Genomic DNA, 17598 nt, shown 5'->3' on the forward strand with positions numbered 1-17598 from the left:
ACCATATTTTCTCAGACTGATTACATCGCTAGAAATTAATGTATCATGTATCAACCTACTAATGTATCATATATTAACTGAACTAAGGTTTCTGAAAATCAAGATGATGAAGTTCACTCAGTTCTGATTTCCCACTACTCAACTTTCAATAATTCTTAGATACAGGAATTGGCAAAACATAAATGATAGTTTGCATCAAATCATTATGTCATGTATACATAAAACGAAAGGGTACCACGAATTACTAGAATGCCCCGGATTTACTGGAATCGTCAGTTAAATACTGGAATCCCCTTGAAAAATGTTATTTTCATTAGTAAAATAAATTTTTGAATATACTTACCCGATAATCATGTAGCTGTCAACTCCGTTGCCCGACAGAATTCTACGGAAGGGATACGCCAGCGATCACTATACAAGAAGGGGGTGTACTCACCAGCGCCACCTGTGGCCAGGTACTGCAGTACTTCTTGTTGACACCACCTCAATTTTTCCTCGGTCCACTGGTTCTCTATGGGGAGGAAGGGTGGGTCAATTAAATCATGATTATCGGGTAAGTATATTCAAAAATTTATTTTACTAATGAAAATAACATTTTTCAATATTAATCTTACCCGATAATCATGTAGCTGATTCACACCCAGGGAGGTGGGTGAAAACCAGTGTACATGTATATCAAGAAGCTAAGTATCCCGTATTTCATATTATCAGTTATTCAAAATAACAATGAAATTATAAGTACCTGGTAAGGAAGTCGACTTGAACCATTACTCTGCCTTTAATAAGTTCGTCTTCCTTACTGAGCGCAGCGTTCCTCTTAGGAGGCTGAACAACCCTAAGGTGCTGAAGTATAAAGGGCTGCAACCCATACTAAAGGACCTCTACACAACCTCTAACCTAGGCGCTTCTCAAGAACGAATTGACCACCCGCCAAATCAACTAGGATGCGGAAGGCTTCTAGCCTACCGTAACAACCATAAAAACAACAATAAAAGCATTCAAGAGAAAGGTTAAAAAAGGTTATGGGATTAAGGGAATGTAGTGGCTGAGCCCTCACCTACTACTGCACTCGCTGCTACGAATGGTCCCAGGGTGTAGCAGTTCTCGTAAAGAGACTGGACATCTTTGAGATAAAATGATGCAAACACTGACTTGCTCCTCCAAAAAGTTGCATCCATAATACTCTGCAGAGAACGGTTCTGTTTAAAGGCCATCGAAGTGGCTACAGCTCTCACTTTGTGGGTCCTTACCTTCAGCAAAGCAAGGTCTTCATCCTTCATGTGAGAATGAGCTTCTCTAATCAGAAGCCTTATATAATACGAAACTGCGTTTTTGGACATAGGCATCGAAGGTTTCTTGATGGCACACCATAAGGCCTCTGATTGTCCTCGTATAGGTTTTGACCTTTTAAGATAGTATTTTAGAGCTCTGACAGGGCAAAGAACTCTCTCTAGCTCGTTACCCACCATGTTGGAAAGGCTAGGAATTTCGAACGATCTAGGCCAAGGACGTGAAGGAAGTTCATTTTTTGCTAAAAATCCGAGCTGTAAGGAACATGTTGCTGATTCGGATGTGAATCCTATGTTCCTGCTGAAGGCGTGAACCTCACTAACTCTTTTGGCTGTTACAAGGCAGACGAGGAAAAGAGTTTTGAGAGTAAGGTCTTTGAAAGAAGCTGACTGGAGAGGTTCAAACCTAGGAGACATAAGGAACCTTAAGACTACGTCTAGATTCCAGCCTGGAGTGGACAATCGACGTTCTTTAGAAGTCTCGAAAGATTTAAGGATGTCTTGTAGATCCTTGTTGGAGGAAAGATCCAAACCTCTGTGGCGGAGAACTGAAGCCAACATACTTCTGTACCCTTTGATCGTAGGAGCCGAAAGAGATCTAACATTCCTAAGATGTAACAGGAAGTCAGCGACTTGGGTTACAGAGGTATTGGTAGAGGAAACTGCATTGGCTCTGCACCAGCTTCGGAAGACTTCCCACTTGGATTGATAGACTCTACGAGTGGATATCCTCCTTGCTCTGGCAATCGCTCTGGCTGCCTCCTTCGAAAAGCCTCTAGCTCTAGCGAGTCTTTCGACAGTCTGAAGGCAGTCAGACGAAGAGCGTGGAGGTTTGGGTGTACCTTCTTTACGTGAGGTTGACGTAGAAGGTCCACTCTTAGAGGGAGAGTCCTGGGAACGTCGACCAGCCATTGTAGTACCTCTGTGAACCATTCTCTTGCAGGCCAAAGGGGAGCAACCAGCGTCAGCCGTGTCCCTTCGTGAGAGACGAACTTCTGAATGACTCTGTTGATGATCTTGAACGGCGGGAATGCATATAGCTCGAGATGGGACCAATCCAGCAGAAAAGCATCCACGTGAACTGCTGCTGGGTCTGGAACTGGGGAACAGTACAAAAGGAGCCTCTTGGTCATGGAGGTGGCGAACAGATCTATCGTTGGCTGACCCCACAAGGTCCAAAGTCTGTTGCACACGCTCTTGTGAAGGGTCCATTCCGTGGGGATGACTTGATCTTTCCTGCTGAGGCGATCTGCCGAGACGTTCATATTGCCCTGAATGAACCTCGTTACCAGTGAGAGGTTTAGACTTCTTGACCAAATGAGGAGGTCCCTTGCTATCTCGTACAGCTTCCTCGAATGGATCCCTCCCTGCTTGGAGATGTATGCCAAGGCTGTGGTGTTGTCGGAGTTCACCTCCACCACCTTGTTTAGCAGGAGGGACTTGAAGTTCATTAAAGCCAGATGAACTGCCAGCAACTCCTTGCAGTTGATGTTAAGCGTTTCCTGTTCCTTGTTCCATGTTCCCGAGCATTCCTGTCCGTCCAAGGTCGCGCCCCAGCCCGAGTCTGATGCGTCCGAATAGAGATGAAGGTTGGGGGTCTGAACCGCTAACGATAGACCCTCCTTGAGAAGGATGTTGGTCTTCCACCACATGAGAGTAGTCTTCATCTCTTTGGTAACAGGAATAGAGACCGCTTCGAGCGTCATATTCTTGTCCCAGTGAGCTGCTAGATGGAATTGAAGGGGGCGGAGGTTGAGTCTCCCTAACTCGGTGAACAGGGCTAACGATGACAGGGTCCCTGTTAGACTCATCCACTGTCTCACCGAGCATCTGTTCCTCTTCAGCATGCTCAGAATGCACTCTAGGGCTTGGATGATTCTTGGGGCCGACGGAAAAGCCCGAAAAGCTTGACTCCGAATCTCCATTCCCAGGTAAACGATGGTTTGGGAAGGAATAAGCTGGGACTTTTCTAAGTTGACCAAAAGACCCAGTTCCTTGATCAAGTCCAAAGTCCAGTTGAGACTCTCCAGACAGCGACGACTTGTGGGGGCTCTTAACAGCCAGTCGTCTAAATAAAGGGAGGCTCTGATGTCCGCCAAGTGGAGGAATTTCGCGATATTCCTCATCAGTCGCGTAAACACCATAGGCGCCGTGCTTAGGCCAAAACACAGGGCTTGGAATTGGTACACAACCTTTCCAAAAACGAATCTCAGGAAAGGTTGGGAGTCTGGATGAATAGGAACGTGAAAGTAAGCGTCTTTCAGATCCAACGAGACCATCCAGTCCTCCTGCCTGACCGCTGCTAGGACCGACTTCGTCGTCTCCATAGTGAACGTCTGCTTGGTGACATAAGCATTGAGCGCACTGACGTCCAGCACCGGTCTCCAACCTCCTGTCTTCTTGGCCACCAGAAAGAGACGGTTGTAGAAGCCCGGGGATTGATGGTCCCGGACTATCACCACTGCCTCCTTCTGTAACAGGAGCGACACCTCTTGGTGTAACGCTAGCCTCTTGTCCTTTTCCTTGTAGTTGGGAGAGAGGTTGATGGGAGAAGTGGTCAGAGGGGGATTGCGGCAGAATGGAATCCTGTAACCCTCCCTTAGCCACTTGACAGACTGGGCGTCTGCACCTCTTCTTTCCCAAGCTTGCCAGAAGATCTTGAGTCTGGCTCCTACTGCTGTCTGGAGAGGAGGAGAGTCAATGTTTGCCTTTCGAAGGCTTGGGACCTTTCTTGGACCTGCCCCTGAAACCATCTGGACGGGTACTTCCTCGGCTGGGGGCTCTGCCACGAAAGGGCGGAATAAATCTTGTAGCAGGAGTATCGGCCACTGGGGTGCGGTAAGTTCTAGGAACCGAAGGAGCAACCTTAGCCTTATGTGCTGAAGAGGCCACAAGGTCATGAGTGTCCTTCTGAATAAGAGCCGCAGACAATTCCTTGATAAGGTCCTCAGGAAACAGGAACTTAGAAAGCGGAGCAAAAAGTAACTGAGACCTTTGACAAGAGGTGATACCAGTGGAAAGGAAGGTGCAAAGTTGTTCCCTTTTCTTGAGTACTCCCGAAACAAACATGGAGGCAAGTTCGCCGGAACCATCGCCAATTGCTTTATCCATACAGGACATTATAAGCATAGCCGAGTCCTTGTCAGATGGGGCAGTCTTCTTGCTCAAGGCCCCCAGGCATCAGTCGAGAAAATTAAAAATCTCAAAGGCGCGAAAGACTCCCTTTAAGAAGTGGTCTAAGTCAGAAAAGGTCCAGCAGACCTTAGAGCGCCTCATAGCCGACCTTCGTGGAGAGTCAACCAAACTTGAGAAGTCAGCCTGGGCAGAGGCAGGGATTCCCAAGCCTGGTTCCTCTCCTGTGGCATACCATACGCCCGCCTTAGAAGTCAGCTTAGTAGGTGGAAACATGAATGACGTCTTCCCTAGTTGCTGCTTGGACTGCAACCAATCCCCTAACATTCTCAAAGCTCTCTTAGAAGATCTAGCGAAGACGAGCTTAGTGTAGGCAGACTTAACAGGTTGCATGCCTAGAGAAAACTCTGATGGAGGAGAGCGAGGGGTAGCAGAAACAAAGTGATCCGGGTAAACTTCTCTGAAAAGAGCCAGGACCTTGCGAAAGTCAATGGAGGGTGGTAACGACTTGGGTTCCTCCACGTCAGAAGAGGGATCATCTAGGTGCGCAGCTTCCTCCTCAGAAACCTCATCACCTGAGGGTTGAGAAGCGAGAGGTAAAGTTACAGCGGTATGCTGAACGGCAGAATCCTGACAAGCGGGTGCATATACACTTGTGGATTCATCCTCAAGTCTCTGTTGAAGAGGATGAGGGCTGGTAATGACAAAGTCATGAGGCTGGGAAGAAGGAGGCTCTGCGGGAGTCTGGGGAGCAAGCGTGGTGAGAGGCGACTGTAGTAAAACCTGAGGTTCAGGCTGCAAAGACTGCTCAAGCTGAGGAGAAAGAGGTAGATGCATGCGTTGAGGTGGCTGACTCATTGCATGAGGTTCATGTCTCAAGAGTTGCGCTTGCTTCAAGGGTTGAGGTGGCTGCGCAGTAAGAGGTTCCTGTCTCACGAGTTGAGGTTCTTGAGGTGGGTGCTGCGAGAGTTGAGGTGGCGGCTGCGCAGAAAGAGGCTCCTGTCTCACGAGTTGAGGTTCTTGAGGTGCTTGCCTCGAGAGTTGAGGTTCTCGCCTCGAGGAAAGTGGAGGTATCAGCTGCGAGAGCTGAGGTGGCTGCCTCAAGGATGGCAGAGGTTGTCGTACCTCAAGAGGTTGCTGCCTCGAGGATGGTCTTACTGCAAGAAACTCTTGCCTCAAAGGTAGAGGAGGTTGTAAGGCATAAGACTCCTGTCCCCATTGTTGAGGAGGTTGCCGCGTGGTAAGAGGTTCCTGCCTCAAGGAAGGTGGAGGTTGCTGCACAACGCTGGTATCTGGCAACTCCCAATGCGGTAGCTCACGCATGGAGGTAGCTTGAGGAACCTCAACTTCGTACGTCTGGCAGACTGGACTGCGTAGAGGAGGAGGAGCGCTCGCAGGAGGAGGTGTAACCTTCTCTGCCTGAAACTCACGCATCAATACCGCAAGCTGCGACTGCATAGACTGCAGCAAAGTCATCTTGGGATCAACAGACGTTGAGGTCTGTTGAGGCAGAGCCTTAACAGAAGTTGAGGTCTGTTGAGGCATCGCCTTACCTCTCTTAGGAGGCGTGCAGTCACCTGATGACTGCGGCGAGTCAGAGCTAGCCCAATGACTACATCCGGGCTGTAGAACTCGTGCGGTCTGGACTTTACGCTTAAGAGGTCTTGAGACCTGAGTCCAGCGTTTTCTCCCCGAAAATTCTTCTGCAGATGAGTAAAATAAGGGCTCAATCGTCTGAGAGTGGAAGTGACGATCTCTGTAAGATACGCCCGCAACCACCGAGGATACTGCTGTGCGCCGATCAAGGCCTGCCGAACCCTTTTGCCCTTCGACATTGCTTCTCCCCTGGGCTTGGGAGCTTGCAAGAGGTCCCGGACTGGGAGGACGACTGGCACGCACAGAAGTACCCTCACGCACAACACTGACACTGACACTAGCACTCGGCACAGCACTGGCACTACCACTTCCCACTGCACTTTTCACTTTAAGTTCCTTGACGTCTGCCAAGAGGAACTTGTGGTCACTCACTACCGACTCCACTTTATCACCTAAAGCCTGAATGGCACGTAAAACATCAGACATATCCGGCTGAGCACAAATAGTAGGATCGGGGGTAGCCACTACAGGGGGAGGAAAAGGTTGAGGATCATGGGGTGAGGAATAAAGCGAAGAGCGAGCCGAACTCCTCCTAACTCTCTCTCTCTCTAACTTAGTGGTATACTTGAGGAATCGAACAAAATCAAGTTCCGAAAGTCCGGCGCATTCCTCACATCGATCTTCCAACTGACAGGATTTTCCCCTACAGTCAGAACAAACGGTGTGAAGATCAACCGAGGCCTTCGGAATACGCCTAATACAAGTCCTACATCGTCTTTGGGGAGGAGCTTGAGAAAGGTCGGACATCTTGAATCAAAGAACAGTCAAGGGGGATTCCAATTAAAGCAAAATATCGTTAACCATTAATCAAATCAATCTAAAAGCTATCTAAGCTAAGAGATAAGTTTCCTGTATAGCGAAAGCTGAAATCTTAGAGCAATACTTCACCAAAAACCGTGAACAAGACTCCAAAATTATAAGCGTATCCATGTAGGTCTTGCCGGAAGCACGACAGAGGAAAAATTGAGGTGGTGTCAACAAGAAGTACTGCAGTACCTGGCCACAGGTGGCGCTGGTGAGTACACCCCCTTCTTGTATAGTGATCGCTGGCGTATCCCTTCCGTAGAATTCTGTCGGGCAACGGAGTTGACAGCTACATGATTATCGGGTAAGATTAATATTGAAAATTACCGAAATCCCCTACAATATCACTGCAAACCCTTAGAAATCGATAAATAATATGTTTTTATTAATTTATATTATTTTGTAGTAAATTATTTAAATAAAATGTGTATTTTAAAGCATTTTCTATATACCCTTTACACAATATATAAATGGGTACAAAAGGGTACAGAACCTAACAAACCCACCTAACCTAACCTAGTAGTTCCACAGACCCCCTTCCCAGGTCACAACCCCTAGCCAGGGGCAAGCCCCCGGACCCCCTTCCAAGGTCTCAAACCTTCCCAGGTCACAACCCCTAGCCAGGGGCAAGCCCCCGGACCCCCTTCCAAGGTCTCAAACCTTCCCAGGTCACAACCCCTAGCCAAGGTTCTACCTGCAAATATATAAAAAATATAAATGCTAAAAACATATGAATAACGTATTTTGATAAAAACACGCATTATTTATCGATTTCTAAGGGTCTGTAGTGATATTGTAGGGGATTTCGGTAATTTTCAAGGGGATTCCAGTATTTAACTGACGATTCCAGTAAATCCGGGGGATTCATTTGAATATCAATAAAGTTATTAGGCATTAAGGAAATTCTTACCTTTAAAGTAATAGGAAACATGAAATGCAGAAAATAATCCAATATGTCGCCATTCTTTGTTGTCAAGGAGGAGTAAATGGTGAAGTGACGGGAAAGAGACATTACTCCTTCCTCTTCTTCTGTTTTCAGTAGGATATCTGGCGCAATGAAATAATAATGTTAATAATAATAATAATAATGGTAATGATAAATATAATGAAAATGGTGATAAAAATAATAATAATAATAATAATAATAATGAATTTAACAACAACAACAACAACAACAACAACAATAATAATAATAATAATAATGATAACAAAGTTATGCTCTGGTTTGATTCCATTAGAATCTGACAATTGTTTAATGTTACTTTTTCGACACGGTCATTCAAAAGAACAAAAGTGCCCTTAAACATTTAATTTACCTAAATGTCGCAACTAGTCGCCGAAATTTTTTTCTCGTTCGCTTTCGAAACAAACTCAAATAGAACAATTTTCCAATCAGAAGTTTTATATATTGTTTGCAATTGCATTTGTGATTGCTAGATCCAAAAGTATTCATGTCAAGTTATTGGCAAAGGGTTGAACTGCTTCGACGTCAGTTATATCAGTAAAATAGATCTTCTTCTTCTTCTTCTTTGTCTGCATATTTTCCCACATTATGTGAGGTCGATGTTTCTAGCCAGAGTTCTCCATCTACCTCTGTCCCACACTTCATCATATTTATACCCTAACATTAATTCTAATCTCACAATTTCTACTGGTCATATTAGTTTTGGCTAATTTTTCATGGCCGGATGCCTTTCCTGCCGCTAACCCTCCCCATTTACCCGGGCTTGGGACCGACACCAAGTTGATGATCGCTTGCTCCGCTCAGTTATATATTATGTACATTTATATATATATATATATATATATATATATATATATATATATATATATATATATATATACATATGATAAATTTTTGCACATTTAAACGTGTCTATTTTTCATATTTCAAATAAGTCATATATTTTATTACATTAACGTCTGGATTCGCTTAACGACCTCGGGATCAGAGTCTCGAGGCGAAATCTCTCAAAGACAATAGCATCTGACCGAATGAGTTTCAAACCCTGGTCCAGGATGCTTGTATGACAGTGAACGTGACCATACCATTGGCTAAATAGCATGGTCACTGTCATACAAGCATCCTGGACCAGGGTTCGTAACCTGGACGGTCAAATGTTATTATTTTGAAAGATTTTGCCTCGGGACTCTGATCCTGAGGTTGTTAAGAGAATTCAGATATTAACGTAATATATATATATATATATATATATATATATATATATATATATATATATATATATATATATATATATATATATATATATATATATATATATATATATATATATATATATATATATATATATATATATATATATATATATATATATATATATATATATATATATACATATATATATATATATATATATATATATATATATACATATATATAGATGGAGAAAGCATCGACCCCATATAAAAGTGGGAAAACATGCAGACCCGGAGGAAAAATAACTGGAGATGCCCTGACCCGGATTAAGGGAAGCCAGGTTTTTAACCTTCAAACTGTCTGTTCTTGATCCTTCAAGTTAATCTCTGTCACTGTATTGGAATTTGTAGTCAGTTCTATTCAGACCTTTGTTTAGAGACGGTAACCCTTATTGTGCTTCCATTAGCGATGGGTCCTTCTTGTGCTGCTCTTGGTTGTACGAAAAAAATCAGTTGCCTGCCTTTAGGCAAAAATCAGTAACAACAGTTGTGAGATTATCACAAGCTGTGTTCAATGTCATCCATAGACGGCTATAAAGGTCAACGACTTTACTGTAGTTCATTATTCCAAGGAGTTTGTAACTGATTCACCAATAAGTTGAGCAACAAGTTTAAAATTATTTATTTATTTTTTGATAAAGCATCACAGGAAGGGACCATCGCTAATAAAATATCACAAGAAAATAGTTATCGGCTATAAACAAAGGTCTGGGTAAAACAGACTAAGTACCAGTACACTGTCGAAGGATTAACTTGGGATCGAGATTTGACAGTCTGAAGGGGTGAATCTGGCCAAACCCTGCCCTCACGGGTTCAGGAAAGAATTCTGAGTCAGGGCATCTCCAGTAGTATTAATCCTCCTAGCGAGGAACCAATGGTACTTATAATAAGAGTTTATGCCATAACCAGTGAAGTGCTTACAGATGTCTGTCGACTGCATTTTGGAAAAAAAAAAAAAATCCTAATATAATTATTTCATTCAAATGAATTTGATCAGCGATAATACTTTAGGAAAAAAAATCGTGATTTCAAATAGGTTTGGGGACTGAATAAGCTTCCAGTGTTTTAGCAATTGTTTTCTTAGAGAGAGAGAGAGAGAGAGAGAGAGAGAGAGAGAGAGAGAGAGAGAGAGAGAGAGAGAGAGAGAGAGAGAGAGAGAGCCCAATATGGGAGGGCATCCACATGAAGGACAAGACAAGCGAGGTATTGTAAGCAGCAGCAAGTTGACACAATATGTCTCGCACAACACAGCCACAGCTGGGCCTAGAAGATGTCAGTGCCTGGAGTGCAGATTTGGAGTCACAGATCACCAATCCATTCACATTTCTTCTAACAAGTAGGGTTACTGCATCCCATATACCTTGAAGTTCACAATAATTGGAACTGGATGAGTTTGGCAACCTGCGACCATGCCACCCACCCTCAGGAGATTCTAAAGTGTGGGAGAACATAGCACATGCAGCACTTCCATCTGCCTGTACTGAGCCGTCAACGTAGATGTGGTGTCCTGCAGGAACTGAAATTGACACTTTGGATATTGTTTCCAAAACCAGCTGCTTCTGTAGACTGGTATGGGTATCTTTAGAGATTGGTGTGAAAGTGACAGCAGGAATAGGAACCAACCATGGTGGCAAACCTTAGATAACTGCTTGCTCAGATACACCGATATCAAGGTGTCGAAGATTTTCATATACTGCCCTAACTAGGTTATGGCCCCTGGCCGGAGTTGAGGTCTTGGTGCATCTTCGTCAAATGATGCTCTGAGGACGGCAGAGAAGTTTGGAGTAAATTGTGGAGAGAGTAGACATTTAACAGAAAAAGTTACATTGGCATAATTCTCTCTATTAATGGAGGTAACATGAGTTCGGTCTGCATGTTGACTATCCGAGTGGAAGGAGGGCATCCTAGGATAAACCTCATTACTCTATTTTGGAACAGTTCTAGAGGCTGTAACGCCTGTCTGGGTAATTGAATTAAAGCAGGAGATAAATAGTCAACAACTGACCTTAGGAAGAGGATATAGAGGGTTTTAGCCACGGGGATAGATATACCTGTGGCCCTGGTGGCAAGCCACTTGATGGGACTGAAGCGAGGCTCCAGTCGATCAAGAAGGTTTTTCACCATGGGGTGGATTTGTTGTCGTGCAGGTATACCAGGGGGGATCCTGACTGGTGCACCTAGATATGTGTGCAGTGAGGTATAATATTCCCACCCATAATGAGCACTGGCAGGTCTTGGAGATTCCGGGCAGAGAAGATTCTGCTTTTTTCTGGGGAGAGTATGAGGCCACAGGAAGTACAGGACCTGTAGAAGTCTTGAAGGACACGCTGAAGGTTTCGAGGGGTAGTGGAGTGGATGCAGACATCATCAGCATAGCAGGTTACAGTGGTTCCAGGGATAGCAGGGAGGAGAGACAGTACACAGTGCATAAGAATATTAAAAAGAAATGGGCTCAATACACCGCCCTGAGGTGTGCCAAGCTCAAAACTTCCATAGGAGCTACATGCACCCTTAAAATAAACACGTGATTTTCAGTTACCGAGATAACCGTTTATCCACTTCAGGAGGTTTCCTCTGACACCAAATTCGACAAGCTGATCAAGAATCATATCCCTGTTGGCTATATCAAAAGCACTTTTGAGGTCAAGGAAGGCAACTACACTGTTGGAGGACAATCGGGAGTGAAGTTCAGCTAAACAGTGATGAGTACTCCTCTGTGGAAGAAAGCCATACAAATGGGGAGAAAGTTTTTCTTGTAACCGGTACATTAGCCTGGTTAGTATATACGCTCAAACACTTTACTAAAACATGAGGTGAGGGAGATAGTTCCAGGCTTTGGGGTAGGAATAATTGTGCTAATGCTCCAGGCAGCAGGTACATATCCATGTTGGTAGCAAAGATTATACAATTGTAGAAGAGGATTTCCAGGAGCCTTCTGGAGGAGACGAAGCACTTGATAAGTAAGGCCATCAACTCCAGGAGCAGAATTTTTATTTCCCATAACAGCACGTCACAGCTCATCCTCAGTGATCAGCTCTTTGTCCTCCTCGTCTGATTCCAACAATGCAGCCATCAGATGAAGGTTGCGTAAATTGCTCTGGGAAGAAAGTGCTTCTTGGATTTGTACAGGGAGATTACTGGACCGTGACTGGGTTGACCAAGTAGTGATGAGATCCTGGGCATATGCTTGTGGACTGTGATGAAGTGCACATGTGGTTTTTTTCTTGACAGTCCTTTTGATGAGATGCCACATGGTCCCAACGCTAGTCTGGTGGTTAATTAGGTCAGTGTATTTATACCATGACTCAGTGTAGACACACTTCTGGAGAGCAACTAAATCATCCCTCGCCTGCTAATATTGAAGTAGATGATTAGGTGTCGCTTGTGCCTGAAAGGCAAAGCCAGCATCGGCCGCAACTCTTTCTGCTTGCTTAATGTGTTGATCCAAGGTCCAAGCATGGGCAACAAGATGACTTTTAATGTGAGGTCTGACAATATATAGTTGATAGAAGTAATGGGTAGCTTTTACAAAATAAATGTACAGGTGTTCTGGAGAGTGTTTATCAAAGGTAGGTAGGACAGAGATGTATGAAATGTATGTTGGGCAGTACTTGAGTGGAATGGTGATGCGGATACGATGCTAGGGGTCACTTGGATGAGTCTGTATTACGTACTGTAGACATAAGGCAACATGGTCAGAAAAGAGCGAGGGAACAGAATGACAGGAGACGTGATACCACGAGCCCAGATGTAAGGCTATGATCAAGAGTGCCCCCCACCCCCACCCCCGGATGTGTGTGGCACCACCTGTATCCCAACGGGTCAAATGGTACCGATGGATGTAGTTGAGCAGTGGAATCGGTTGGGAATCGGAGAGACATCACCTAGATCTGGGTGTCTGGCATTGAAATCACCCATGTAGATCATGCCAAGGTTTGTAGGTGTAGGAAGTGCTGAGAGGTTACTTAAGCCAGGGGCATAGTAAACATTGCATAATCGAATATGACCATCACCTATCTTAACCTGCAAAAGTTGGAAGGTCATGTTAATATCTGCTAATGAGCGAAGGAGTTGATGAAGGAGAGTAGAGTGGATGCAAGTAATAAGACTATTCCAAGCCTATCACTGCTTTACATTGATGGGCCGGGTTCACAAGCCAAGAAAAGCAACTGCAAAACAACCAACACAAAAGCGCTAGAACAGTCACGTTCATCTCAGTCCTATTAGACAAAACATGATTAATCCTAAGGTCACAAGGATGTCAATAACTGATATCCTGGTTCACACCAGGCTCCTGGAATTCTGGTTCCCATCAAAACCTTGGCTTACGTAACCTGCACACAGCGTTAAGACAAGTGACCGAAGATACAGCTAATTATATTTCTCCGATGTAAGTGAGGACGATTTGCCCTTAAGGTATGAAAATTAAACAATGAAGAGCTCAGCAAGTAATGCAAAATATTCGCCTTCCTTACTATCAATGTTAATGGAAAGAAATGACTCAAGTGAGATATGAATGTAAGAATATTATTCCCAATTAACCTTTACCTGGTGCAGAACATTGTCACTTCGCTCCACAAAATACCCAAACAAACCAATTTAAATTTATTAATAGATTCTTGATAACCTAATACGATCCTGCAACCAACATAGGAAAAATAATATTAAATATCTCACTGAAAATAAAACGGAAATAAATTCAAAATCTAAATCGTACCTCGGTTTCAAAATGAAAGCATTAAAAGTTCACCTATTGACCAAACGATACGAGGGGCTGTTTACAGTCGCCAGTACGAGCTAGACTAGAGTCTAGACCTCTACTCAGACTCTGAGCCATAAAGAAAGCATTATCATAAACAAGATCATAAAGCCACGATTATTAAGATGAGCAACACATCTCAGATAGCCCACTTCACCTGGAAATATAAACATGATTGAATATAGACACGTATTTTAGAATTTGGTACCTTATAAGAAACCCCAATGATTAGTTTTGTACCACATTCCCAAATATGAACATTCAATATCTGTATACAGCCAATTTTGTATCAAAATTATAACTTATACAATAACAAATGCAACAGTTTCTAGTCCACTGCAGGACTAAGTCCTCAGACATATCAATTCATGTCTAAGGTTTAGCCATTTTTCATAGTGGGAATTTTGATCTGATCGCTCACAGCAAACCAACGTGGTATGGGGCCCTGACTAGTACAACTTCGCTCATCATGGCGATATGCAAACCTTTCACCGCGTCAAGATATCTCCACTCAGAAAAGGTAAAATGTTATAACATCTCAACAAAGACTTTCAGAATTAAAACTCAACAAAAACACTGGTCCTTCATAACTACTCTTTGAAAAGTCAAATTACTTTCGTTGTTCATTATTGCAGATCAATTAGAATAATATATTTTCTTACAAAGAAAATAGCTTAAGGTCAAACATCAAACTATTTATAAACACCAACATTTACCACGACCGTAAATTTAACAAAAATCTAAAGTAGTTAAAGAGGAAATGTAGTACACATATAAAGAGTTACATCTCGCCTTCGATTCAAGTTGCTAACTTGTTTACTTGTTTTGGGTTTATTTCCAACCCTCCACTGAAGTCGAGTGAACTACTTCTCGGGCGGGTCCATATCAATCATCTAACGAAACATTTTCATTATAACTTATACAATTCTTTGATTGTAACGTCTTCCAAATCATATGATCTTGTGAAAAGTAATGTCTTTAGTTTCTTCTTAAATTCAATTGCTCCCTTTAAGTCCTTCATTTCAGTTGGCAGTTTATTATAGTGTCTAGGCGCACAGTAGCTAAAAGCCCTTTCACCAAATTTACTATTTGTTCTTGGTTCAGATAGTCTATGTTTGTCACTCATGTGTCTTATGTTAACATTTGTTTCTAGTTCGTTTTTTTTTCAGGCATTCTTTTAGATATTTTGGTTCAGTATCTTAAACGTTAGTAAGAGTAGCTTGTATTCGATTCTCGCCTTTACCGGCAAACATTGTAATTTAATTAGTGCAGGGGTAATTCTATCCCTATTGTGTAGTCCTTTTATTAATCTAGCGGCTCTGTTTTGTATTCTCTGAATTTTCTTCAGCTGATATTTTGGTAAGTGATGGAGTACCTGCAATAAGATATGTTTTCCCATGGCGGGCAGGCGCCAAGTGAGTGGCACGGTGCCGGTTGCAGAGAGCAACCGAGTCAGTCTGTATCTGAGGACGCATTAAACTACATGTCTCCACCATCGTGTGTCTCTTGTCCTACCTTGACATCCAATATGGCGCAGTGACCATCAAGGACCAACGTGACCCTCACCATGCCCTTCCAGCACCGCTCAATGCAGTCCACCCCAAGGGCCGCACGCCCCGTCGTCCCCCGTGGGCTTGTCCCTGCCCTGCAAGAAGCCAGGCAAGCCATGGCGGCACAGCAACATATGATCAACGCTCTCCGTGACCGGCTTACGACACATGCTACCCCTGCACCTCGTGTCCCCGCGTCTGCAGCCCCGGAGAAGTGCGAAATTGAGCTGAAGCCCGCCGCATTCAGGTCCTGGAGGAGGTCGATGGAATGCTGGATCGAACTGTGCAGACTACCGCCCCACGAGGTCGTCCACCACATCAGGCTATACTGCACACCCCCTCTGCAACGGGCGCTGGACGCCAGATTCACATCACAGGAATGGAGCAACCTCACCGCTACGGAAGCCATGGACTTTATTCGCGATATTGTGTTGCGTTCTACAAACCGTGCTGTGTTATGGTCGGAGTTCTTTAACGCGGTACAAGGCCCAGGAGAAAGTGTCAGTGATTACTTTTTAAAGTGTTCTCAGAAGGCCACCGATTGCAATTTCCAGTGCCCTCAGTGTCAGTGTAATCTGGCTGAATATATGTTATTACCCAAGTTAATGGTGGGCCTAAGCGATGAGGCTATGCGTCGCATGTATACCAGTGTAGCAATGACATCAATAGTGTTAGTGCCCTTAGGGCCAAGTGCTGTGCCTACGAGGCGGCCCGCGTCGACGCCGCTGCACGCCAATGCAACTGGAGGGAATCTGCTTGTACAGCTGGCAGCGAAACACCCGAGGCAGATCATCCGAGTGCAACCGTCGCTGGCACAGGCAGGGGTCCCCCACCCCCTCCCTGCGGGAACTGCGGTGGGCGCCATGCCTCTGGTAGAGCTTCATGCCCCGCTAAATCCGTCTTATGCAACGGGTGCCACAAGCAGGGCCACTATTACAGATGCTGCAGGAAGTCACAGGCAAAATCGGCAGGATCCCCGACAGATGTGTCTAGTGCTACGTCTAGCGCTGTGCTTGTTGCAAGCGCCAACCTCGCCCGCCACCCAGTAGTGGAGGTGACAGTCGTTCACAACGATACAGGAGTACGAGTGCCAGTCACCGCCGTGGCGGACACTGGGGCACAGGTATGTGTGGCTGGGCCCTCCTTGCTATCGCACCTCCAAGTCCGCCCAGCAGCTCTTACACCCCGGGCTGGCTTGCGGGATGTGGCAAACCTTCCCCTGAAGTGCCTTGGATCTGCCGTGTGCCCCGTCACCCTGCAAGGTCGCACCACGGAACAGGACGTGTACTTCGTGCAGTCGGCAAAGCACCTCTTCCTGTCGTTGGACGCTTGCAAGGATTTAATGCTGATACCCAAGGAGTTCCCCCATCCTTCCCCCGCGGTGGCACACGTGAGCCTGTTCGATGGCACAGCCAGGCGGGCCGCCCAGGTACCACCCCGACCTGCCGAGGTGCCCATGCCGCCCCAGGAGGAACATGCGGCAAGGTTGGAAGCCTGGCTCCTGCAACATTTCGCTACGACAACATTCAACACAGCCAGGAAGCCACTGCCAGTGATGCAGGGGAAACCGCACCGTATCCACCTGCTCCCAGGAACTACGCCTTACGCATGCCATACCCCAGCATCAGTGCCGAAACACTGGGAAGAGGAAGTGAAGGCCCAGCTCGAAGAAGATGTCGCCCGTGGCATTATAGAACTGGTACCCGCTGGGCAGCCAACCGAATGGTGCGCCCGTATGGTGGTCGTCGCCAAGAAATCAGGACAGCCACGCCGTACAGTCGACTATCAGCGCCTCAACGCATCTTGCCTACGGGAGACACATCACACCCCCGCCCCATTCGACATGGTGTCCGGGGTTCCTAAACACACGTTCAAGACTGTGGCGGACGCGTACTGGGGATACCACCAGGTGGAGTTAGACGAAGAAAGTCGCGATCTAACCACATTCATTACCCCCTGGGGAAGGTTTCGTTACCGTCGTACACCCATGGGGCACTGCTCTGCCGGCGATGCGTATACCAGACGATTTGACGACGCCATCCAGGACATCCAGAGGAAATACAAGTGCGTGGACGACACCTTACTCTACGACGACAACATCGAAGGGGCCTTCTGGCATGCCTACGACTTTCTCGAAACATGCGCAGCCAAGGGTATCACGCTCAAGCCGGAGAAATTCCAATTCGCCAGA

General features: G+C 45.2%; 1 long non-coding RNA gene across 2 annotated transcripts in view; it reads right to left on the reverse strand.

The window, feature by feature from the left end:
- The window catches only part of LOC137629059 (uncharacterized), a 40652-nt gene that overhangs the window by 15981 nt on the left and 7073 nt on the right, over positions 1-17598 (reverse strand). Inside the window, exon 2 of one of the 2 annotated variants that reach the window (XR_011041434.1) lies at positions 7792-7928. The exons of the other annotated variant lie outside the window; for it this stretch is intronic. This is a non-coding gene — a long non-coding RNA (uncharacterized lncRNA). The remainder of the gene's footprint in view (positions 1-7791; positions 7929-17598) is intronic. 2 annotated transcript variants of the gene reach the window in all.

The sequence above is a fragment of the Palaemon carinicauda genome, chromosome 37 (genome assembly GCF_036898095.1).
Source record: "Palaemon carinicauda isolate YSFRI2023 chromosome 37, ASM3689809v2, whole genome shotgun sequence".
Classification (NCBI taxonomy): Eukaryota; Metazoa; Arthropoda; class Malacostraca; order Decapoda; family Palaemonidae; genus Palaemon; species Palaemon carinicauda.